Below are 11,407 nucleotides of genomic sequence, written 5' to 3' on the forward strand. Positions count from 1 at the left end.
AGTTCTCATTCTCAAGCTTATGTTCCAAGTACGAGTGGATATTAACTTTACGGTATATATTCCTTTAACCAAAATCTTCCAGGACCCGGTTCCCACAACCTTCAACATAGCTATCCATGTCGTCTGTGGTCATGAATGTTTTGGATGCACCTATGTCGGCAAGAAGCTTTTTGTTCCATTGTTTCTCCAGTTCGACAGTTTGTTCCACAATTTGTCTTATGTCATTCTCTCCAAGCCTGTTCACGACATTCTTGTATAGTATGCTAGCAAACTCAAGCCGTCTACGGTGGTCCTTGACAATATGCTTTACCCCGTCAACCACACATTCCAGTACTCCGGAATGACCATGAGTAATGACATACATGTAAATCATTGCAAAGTAGCCCCCGCAACACTCGATTCTTTCTTTGCATCCGTATAAAGCAATCTTCGTGGCTAGTCCTCCATTGTCCATCGACTCTTGAAGTCATTGGTTCCTCCTTTCCATTAAGCTAGAAATAATGTTACGCAACAACTCCCTCTCTCCCGCAATGTTTCTCAGGAGTGTGTCCAATACCTTACTCTTGATTTTCTAGTTGACAACTTCCATGGTAACCTGAAAAGTACAAAAATGCTTACCTTAAATGTCACCAAGTAGTCCCGAAAGTACCATTTGCATATTTGGATTTCCAAGCTCATTTTTGTTTGAGTAAAGTAGTAAAGTCAACAATCGCCCAAGGAATTCCACCTCTACTTGTTAGAGCCTCCTTATGTCTTCTGAAACATCATTGATGCCAACGAGCTGTATATTCCACACTTGTTCTTGAGTTGTGGAATATATTTTATAGATTTCAAGTCTAGGGATTAGTTGTTGGCCAATAAAGCGTTGGAGATTTGGGTTGTAAAGCAACGGCTTGACAAGGGCAACCGGAACAAGCTGGGACAAAGAAGAAGACATTATGATATTAGAAGTTGTCACTCTTTTTGTCTAAACCAGAAACGGTTTGCCCTTACATACTGCTAGAGAGGGGAGAAAGGAGTTATCTTCTTCATTTAATTATATATATGTATAATGTGCAGAAAAAAATTAAGTGCAGTGTGTTTGTTTGCACTGGGGAAATTGCGCAGTTGTGTTGTTTATTGTCCTTCATAGTCTAGTCTAATATAGTCTAATTAAGTTTACTTTTTTTTTCTTAGGATGTGTTTGTTTGGAATTCATATACTTAACTTTATAAGATTGTATGGTTTGTGGTTTTTTATTAGTATATAATCCTATTTTTTTTATTTTTTTTAAAAAAATTTTGATATAATGTTTTTTTTTTGTTTTAAAAAAATATACACTATATACATTATAATAAAAATTAATTTTAAATTATGTAGGTTGATTTATAACTAAATTAGGTTAACAAACATTTGCCTTATTTATTTTTTGGAGTTCAGTATTTATTTTCTTAACAGTGGGTTGTTATAACTGTGAATTAACCATATTTCGGGAAATTGGCCCCATTCAAGGAGTTCATAGGAGCTTGGTCGAGCCCCATTTTTTAACATCTAGTATCATAGTAGTCTTTTCTAAAATGGTGAGTAGATCAATTCACAGTTCTAAAAATTAGTAAAGAATGTAGTTCAACAACCTCCATTGTTCGATGACACAAACTACAAAAGTTGGAAAAGCAAGATGAAATCATTCCTAATGTCCCAAGAAGAAGATGCCTCTAAAACTTTTGAGTACTCATAGTCTCATCTCACATTGACCAATCAAGGAGAAGTTAATGTTTCTATTATTGTGATGAAGTTAAAACAATAATGGACTTTAGATGAAAAGCTGTTAGAATTGCTAATTCGAAGCCCATTACTCTATCTTCAATGTTGTCAATGAGAAACGGCCCAAGTTAATATCCAACTAAAAAATTGCTAAAGAAGCATAAGATATTTAAAAAAAATCTTTCGAACGATCTGCTTAAGTTCGTGAATCCAAGCTGGAGTATGTAGAAACAATGTTCGAAGCCTTGAAAATGAATGAAGATTAAAGTATTGCAGAATATTACAACAGGTTTAAGGACATTGTCAACTGCCAAAGTGAAATACATTGTTTCGGGTAGCTGCTATGTTTAGCTGTTGTGGGTTAGACAGATGTTGAACGATTATGAAATTGATTGTGACTCAATTCACATTTTTTTGTGATAATACAAGCACGATCAACATCTCGAAAAATTCGGTACAACATGGTAGAATGAAATATATTTGACATTCACTATCACTTTATCAGGTATTTTGTTGAGAATGGTGTGTGTGAATTACAACACGTTCGAACAATGTAGCATAAAGCATACATCTTCACAGAAGCATTGGACGCTGATCTTTTTTAGAAACTCCGATGAGACTTGGGTATATGTTCATGCTTTTTTGAAAAAGCATGCAGGACTAGAAAATAATTTCTCAAATTTATGTTTATTAATATATTCTTGTTGAATCTTCGAGAGAAAATATTTTGGAAAGAATTTTTTTGAAAAATTCAAAAAGAAAGAAATATTGAGAAAAGATTTGATTGGTGAATGGTTAATTTAATAAAATAGGTGTTGTAAGCATAAGGTAATGAACTGCTTTAATTTTACAATGCTGGAAAATATTTGTTGGAAAGAAGTTTAAAATTCAAATTTTGAATTTATAGTGGTTAAAACTTATCCTATCTTCATGTCGTCATATTTGCTTGTGTTAAGGAATTCAATCACATATTCTTGACATCTCGTTTGAAAATCATTCTTGTTGGTGAGGCTGCAAGGTTGCTGCTGCAACAATTTCTCAACAAATTGAAGCTGAATTTGTTTTTGAAAATGAGATTGTGAAAACTGATATTACGGCTGCACTTATGCCGGTAAGAAGTTTTTGTTACATTGTTTTTCCAATTCTACAATTCGCTTTATATCATTTTCTCTAAATTTGTTTACCATATGTTGGTATAGCTTTGCTACTAAACTCAAGTCGATCATTCAAAATACGCTTTGCTTTACACAATTGATGACACATTTCGAAACTTCGCAATTCGCTTTATATCATTTTCTCTAAACTTGTTTACCATATGTTGGTATAGCTTTGCTACTAAACTCAAGTCGATCATTCAAAATACGCTTTGCTTTACACAATTGATGACACATTTCGAAACTTCGCAATGCTTATGAATAATGACGTAAATATAAAGCATGAAAAAGGAGCCCCATAAAAATCAGTACCTTTTTTGCAGCCATACAATGTAATCTTCACGGAAAGTCGTATGTCGTCTATTGGCTTTAGAAACTTTTGTTCTTACTTTCCAGGAAGCTGGAAATATAATTACATAGACGTTCCCTCTCTCCAGCATTGTTTTTCAGGATTAAGTCAAGAAGGTTGCTCTCGGTCTCCCAATGGATATTTTCATGGAAGACTAAAAAGTACAAAAACTCTTAGCTTCGGTGTCACCAAAAAACTCCACAAGTAGCGGCTGCACCTTCGGATTTCCGGGGTTATTTTGATTTGAATAGACAAGGAAAGCAAACATCCGGTTGAGGAAGTCCACTTCAAAATTTTCAATTGCGCTTATGTCAAAATCTTTGATGCCAACTTGAAGTATTTTCAATATGTTTTGTTGAGTTGACAAGTAGATTTCGTAGATTTCAGGCCGGGGGATTGGTTGCTTTCCAACGAGGCGGTGAAGAGTTGAGTTAGGATGAAAGACATGATGATAAATGAATTAATAAATGATGATGATGAGTGATCGTTGTGTCCAAATACAAATTATTGCCCTTATATACTGTTAAAATGAGAGGAAATGTTATTTTCTCCTCTTAATTTCTATATATATATATATATATACTAGTACTTGTGACTGGCTACGCTCCGCTAACAAGTTTGTAACTATGTGTATAAATAATAATTTGAATGTGAAATGATTTTTATTATAATATAAAATAGAAAAAATACATATCATATTACGTAAAAAAAAAAAAAGAACGAAAAAGATGGATGGTCTTGCATAAAAGAGATTTTTTACCATTTGAAATTGTCACACATATTCGCATGTGCACCATCAGTGATCGATACAGAAATATTACTTAATATATATGGTCATGCAAGCAGACATGCATGCGTGCATATTTTTCTATCTAGTTATAACTTTTCATTAAATCATGAACCAGCAGCAGCAACAGTCATCACCCATCAGTGATCTTCCCAGGTCTTTTTACCACTGTCGCTCAACTCTTTTTCTCAAACACATGTTTCAAGTACCTGTAGACATTCACTTTATGATATATCCCTTCATAACGAAAATCATGGTTCCCACGAAACTAAAACTTTATTTTTGTATTCTTGTAAATATTTGAGTCCAATAATTTATTGTGCATTTATCACAAATCACGAAACTAATATAATAACTCAATTTTAAGTCACGTGCATATCCAAAAATAATAGAGTTTCTAATCAAAGCATATGTAGATAGATGAATATGATATAATTTCTAAAAAAATCAAACGTAAATTTCAAAATTAAACAAATCAATCAACATAAGACCATAAAATAGGATTGCGACACAAAATAAAAAACTCAAAAAATGAAACAAATCTCATATCCGATCACAAAAACAAGAACAATAAATCATATGGCCAAACAAACAAAAAAAACCTTAACATAAATGAAAATTATTTTTTATTTAATTGAGGTATGTACATCGAATATGTCTGCCGTAAATTTCAAAAATAATTATTTTTAAAGTACATCGAAGATTGTAAGTTTGAATAGCTCTTTTATTTAATTACTTTATTTTCCTAAATAAATTAGAATGGCAATAACATAACAACTGGTTTGTTGTAATTGCAGCGTGCAGATCATGTGAAACGAGCCTACGTGTGAACAAGGATGACGGAAATGAGTTGAAATCTTGGAGCAAAAGAATAAACAAAATGAAAGTCAAAAAGTATATCTTATTTATGTTAATAGATTTTATCATTGTCATATATATATATATATATATACATATAAAGAAGGTGAAATGATGATTTAGGCGATAAAACTTAATAGAAACTGTGTAACACAAGCACAGACGGAATTACATAGGGACTAGGGGGCAGTTGACCCCCCAACCCCTAAAATATAGGATTTTTTTAGTGTAATAAAATCATGTATTTTTTATTATTTTGTCCCCTTATTTTTCAATTTTTTATGTTATAGTGTAAAAAATAATAAAATTTTTGTAGTTTTGTTGATTTATACTTTTAGGTTTTAATTTTTTAGTAGAAATTGTTGAATTTTATTAAATATTTTTCTAAAAATTTAATTTTTAGCTATTTTTTTTGTTTATCCGGTTGCATTAGAAGAAATAAAAAAAAAATATTAAATAAAAAAAGAATAAATTGACATTTTGCCCCCCTAAGTTTTAGGGTTGATTCTACCGCTAAACACAAATATTGATATCCATGTTTTACATGTGATATCATATTATTGTATATATAATAAATTTGATCAATTTATTTTTAATTTTAATTTATTTAATTTATTGCATGTATAAGTGAATCGTTAATGATCGAATGTTAACTCAAAAAAAACAAAGACAAACGATATATATATATATATAAAAGTAATGAAGCAATTTTTTTTTTTTTTATTTTCATACAAATTATATATATATATATATTTTTTTTAATTTTGTATTTTCTTTTCTTTTATATTTTTGCTAAATAAATTTTAATCTCATTTCTTATTACTAGCATTGTATGACAATAAAGTTTGAAAGTCTAGTTATAAATGTATGGATATTTGTAGTTATTCATTTTCTCAGTGAAAGGCTAGAATCTTCGGGTGTGTTTGTTTGGGGGTTTGGATTTTGGATTGGGATTTGAATAGTAAAAATTTTGAATTTGAATAGTTGTATGATGTGATATAAATAGGGTTTGATGTGATGTTTTGAATGTAAAATTGATTTTTAGTATAATATAAAAAATAAAAAATAGGTGTTTGATTTGATGTTTTTGGGGGGAAAAAATTGGATGAATAGTGGAAATCCTTCAAAATCCTTCAAACAAACACACCAATGTATTTGTACTATCCAGTATGTAGAAGTTTCTTCATAAATAAATTATTTTCCAAAATACTCTATAATAAAATTTTATATTCCTTCTAGTACGCATAAATTATTTATATTTTTTATTTTCGTTCGTTTCATATAATTTGTCCATTGTTTTTGAAAATATAATTATATATTTTAATTACATTTTAAATTTTATAATTTATAATTTTTTTAATCTAAATTCAATTATTTAATTATCTTAATTTTAATTTATAATTATTTTCATTATATCATAATTATTTTTACTAATATATTTTTTAATTATTTATTAATTATATTTTACATAAATTCTCGTATCTACGGTATTATCAAAAATTTATCCAAAGACAGAAAAAATATAAAGTACCAAATACATCTTTTTAAAATTTTGCAAAATAAATTTACAATTGACAGGTACGTAATAGGATGTGTTTTTTAGAGTTTTCCCTTTTTTTAAAAAAAATAGTGGTATGATTGTATATTTTTTTTAATAAATATATTATTAAATGAAATTGTTATTATTATATAATTTAAAATTTAAAATAAAATTCTAAAAATACACAGTGGGTTTGTTTGTTCAGTGAATGGTTTAAAAATATAATTTTTATTTTTTTATTTGAAATATAGAGAATTATTTAGTAATATAAAATAAATATATATAGTGTAAACTATTTTTTTAGTCCCGTAACTGGACCTTTTATCATTTTAGTCCTGTAAGTGGAGCCTGTCGCAAACTAGTCCCATAAGTGAAAAATTTTCGCTGTTTTAGTCCTCCGGCGCCGGAGATGCTCGCGTGGCTCGCCGGAGGTGACGTGTCCGCCAGGTGTCCCACCAGGTCAGCGACACCTGGCGGACACGTGAATTTTTTTTTTCATTATTTTCTTATTTTTTATTTTTTTAATTGGACCAAATAATAAAAATAAAATTTAAAATAAATTAAAAATAAGTTTTAAAAAAATTAAAAAAATTAAAAATAAATAAAAAAATCCACGTGTCCGCCAGGTCAGCGACACCTGGCGGACACGTCACCTCCGGCGAGCCACGCGGGCATCTCCGGCGCCGGAGGACTAAAACAGCGAAAACTTTTCACTTATGGGACTAGTTTGCGACAGACTTCACTTACGGGACTAAAATGATAAAAGGATCCAATTACGGGACTAAAAAAACAGTTTACCCATATATATATATAATATATAATTTCTTTTAAAAAATATATATTTTTAGAGAAACGTATTTTTTTTACACCAAAGATAACTACACCGTGGGCTTTAAACTTATGATTTGTTATTTTGAATTATGTATGTTATAAATATTTAAATACTTATCTATTGAACAACAACATTAATAAATTACTAACGTAATATCATGGAGCAGCATGAAAAAATATATTGAATCACATTAAAAATATATAGTTTTAAAACTAGGATATAAGGATATTAAACTAATTTGATCATAGGAATCACATAAGAATGCATTTAAACACATTAAAAGAACAACTAAAGTGAAATACTCCCTTTTGTTCCATATTTATATATCTATTTACTTTTTGCACGAAATTTTATAAATATAGTAGAAGTAAATATAAAAAGACTAAATTGCCCTTATTAGTATTGTATGATATAAAGGTAATGACATTTGTGTAATATATTGTAAATTGAATGTTAGGTAGATAGTACAGTTACTAAAAAAAAATGAAATGAATAGATTGATAAGGGACGGACAAAAATAAAAAAATAGATAGATTGTTAAGAGATAAAAAGATTATATTAAAATGTGAATTGTTCAATCTTCCAATTTCATTACTAAATCTACACTAATTTAATATTAATGGTAGTTAGAAAATGACAATAGATAGAAGATTAAAAAAATCAATAAAAACGTCTATTTTGAATGCTTAATATATAGATTAAATAATGAATCCAAATGTAAATTATATAACATCTCATTGTGTTTTTAGTAAAAATATATAAAATATCCCGTGTTTTATATATTATGTGAAATTTTTTTGTATTAATATAAAGTTTGAATGAAACACCATCTTTGTTCAAATCTGATGTTTGGTTCTAAATATGCAAATTTTACACAAATAAAAAACGTAAAATATTTTAATAATTTTTTGAATAAAATAAATTCATAAATAATTGATTAATCTTTCATTTTATAATTTTTGGGAGATAAATTGTTATATGATTTTTATAAAAACTATAAAAATAAATTATATAATCAATTATTTATTATTTATTTTATTCAATTTTTTTTAAAAAAATTTATGTTTTTTATTTGTATAAAACTTGCGTAATTTTTTAATTTAGAACCAAATATCAGTTTTGGATAAAGAAAGTATTTTATGCAAACTCTATATTAACACAATAAGATTTCACGCAATTAATAAAATACGAAATATTTTATATATTTTTACTAAAATACAAGTGGGTGTTATATTATTTACTATATTATTATATTATTATTAAATAATGGAGAGAAACATAGAGCATCAGTTGGTTACCCCACTTGGTTGATAAAGCAAAAGCAAACAAAGAAAAGGAAAAACATATAAAAAGAGTGAGAAAGAAAAAAAAAAATGTTAATGAAAGAAAAGAAATTTAAAGAATCTACACTAAAAGACAAAAGCTTCCCAAAACCCTAAGCATAGCTCATTATTTTCTAATTTATAAATAAAATAAGGTAAATATGTTTTTATGTGATATTTAAAATTATGAATTAATATTTAATATAATATAAAAATTTGATGTTTAATTTGATATTTTATAATTGAAAATTAGTTAATGGATATATTTGATTTTGAATTTTATTTTGATGTTTCACAAAAATTTAAAAAATAATACTCTTTTTATTCGTCTCTAAGAGTTATATTTCTTTTGTACGTCATTATATTTAATATTAAAAATATTTTAATATTTATATAATTTTTGTACAAATGTCATTGTATTAGTATTATAAGATACTAATAGAAGTATGTTTGCTCTTTTTTCTTTGATTAATTTGTATTAGGTTTTGATATAATAATTAATAATCAAATATCAACATTAAAAAAAATAAATATAATCCTTAGAGCCGGATATATGTAATATCTATTTATCACTATGAACGAGTAAGAATGAAAATTATCAAATTGCTTAAATAGTGCTTGTACCCTATGAAAAAACTACAAAAAAAAAATATCGAAATGATTGTTTATTATAAATTTTTATATAGTATGATACCGTACTTTTTCAGTAGGTAATTATATATACTTTTTAGAATTTTTGGTATTTTAATATTCGATTTGTCTGTATATATCGATAATTTAGTATATATGAATAATAAATAATCAGTTTTCTAATATATTCTTAAAACTATAAATTATTTTTAATTTTGATATTTCAGTGTAAATATTATATTCTGATACCCTACATACATTTCGATTAGAAATAAATCAATATGATATACTAACAATATTGGACCATATTGTATACCATACCAAATTTTTTGGTACATTAAAAAAATAATAAATACCATACCAAAATCGTTCGGTATGGTATCATGTCATCCCGAATTTTTCTGTGTACCAAATTTTGATATCTTCAGTATTTTTTGGTTCGGTGTGCATTGTTTTGATGATTCGCTATTTTTTTATTATCTAGAAATTCACTATAATAAATTATTGATACAATATCTCGTTACAGTAAAATAGCATACAAAAAATTTTGATACATTATATATGATATATGGTATAAATTTTGATATGTATGTAATCGGTAATACCAAATTATCCATACCAACAATCAAATTCAAGAAATTTGATGTATTATTGATATTAAGAATATTATTATTACGATTTTTAATTGTATTTAAATTTTTATTTTTTTATTTTTATCTAATTGCATATTTTTAAAATAAAATAATTTCAATAAATAAAATATTCAGTATTTAAAAATTAAAAAATATTTTAATTTTTATTCAATATAGTAGCAAATAGAAAATATTTAAAATAATATTTTATTACTAATATTACATCAATTAATCAAATTAATTAATTATACAATTCAATTTTTTTTAATGTGAATGTTAAAAATAAAACTGAATCAATTTATCGAAAGGAAGCATATTTCTTAGAAAATACATATGTCGACACTGGCAGATTTGGGGTGCGTTTGTTTGGAGGATTGGATTTAGATTCAACTATTCATCCAATTTTATTTTTTCAAAAAATATCAAATCAAACACCTATTTTTCATTTTTTATATTATACTAAAAATCAATTTTTCATTCAAAACATTACATCATACAACTATTCAAATTCAAATTTTTACTATTCAAATCTCAATCCAAAATCCAAACCCCCAAACATAAATACATATTTAATACTCCCTCCGTCTCAGATATCATGTCCACGTTGTCGTTTTTGTTCATCCCACATACCATGTCACTTTCATTTGTTTTTAAAATAATTACACATTTTAATCTTATTTTAAGTTTTTAATTTTATTATTTTTTAATTTTAATTAAACTAATTAGTTATCTTAATCTTAATTTATAATTATTTATATCATTGGATAATTATTTTTACTAATACATTCTTAATTATCTACTAATTATATCATTCCTAAAATATCGTGTCCACAATATAACGGTATCTGGGACGAAGAGAGTACATATATTAATAAATACATATACTTTGAGCGAAACCTCCTGGGTAAGGTTCATCGTTTTAATTTTTGTATTTTACAACTGTTTTCAAAGTATTTTATTTTTTTCAAAAAATATTATATTCAAATTACTCCCTCGCGTTCCACCGGAACCTTCTGATTAGATACGGTATTTAAGATGAAAATATTTAATTAATTAATAATAATTAGTTATGATATTATTATATTATTATTTTTTATAATTAATAATATTCATATTTTTAAAGTAAATTTAATATATATATAATTAAAAAAATTAAAATATATGTTTAAATATTTAAAAATTATATAGCAATTAAAAAATATATGCAATATGGATATTATTTTGTAGATAATAAAATTTTCTATAATACAAGTAAATAAAAAAATATTTTTATTTATTTATAATTAACATGAATCAATTTTATAAAAGATGTGTAGTTTTAAATATAGATAAAAATATTTATTTTTTGAGGAGAGAGGTAAAAATAAAGGAGTTTTGAGTTGTCTTACATCATTTATTATATTGTATGTTACATAGTTAATTAAGGTAATTTATATTTGTTAAATATGTTTTAATTTAATAATTTTTATTAAAAATAAAAAAATATCAATTGTTATGTGACAGACCAAAATTAAAATAGTGTCGATTGTGGTGGGACGAATAATATTGCATGTATAACCA

This window comes from Andrographis paniculata, unplaced genomic scaffold, assembly GCF_009805555.1.
Source record: "Andrographis paniculata isolate CXL003 unplaced genomic scaffold, ASM980555v1 Contig78END, whole genome shotgun sequence".
NCBI lineage: Eukaryota > Viridiplantae > Streptophyta > Magnoliopsida > Lamiales > Acanthaceae > Andrographis > Andrographis paniculata.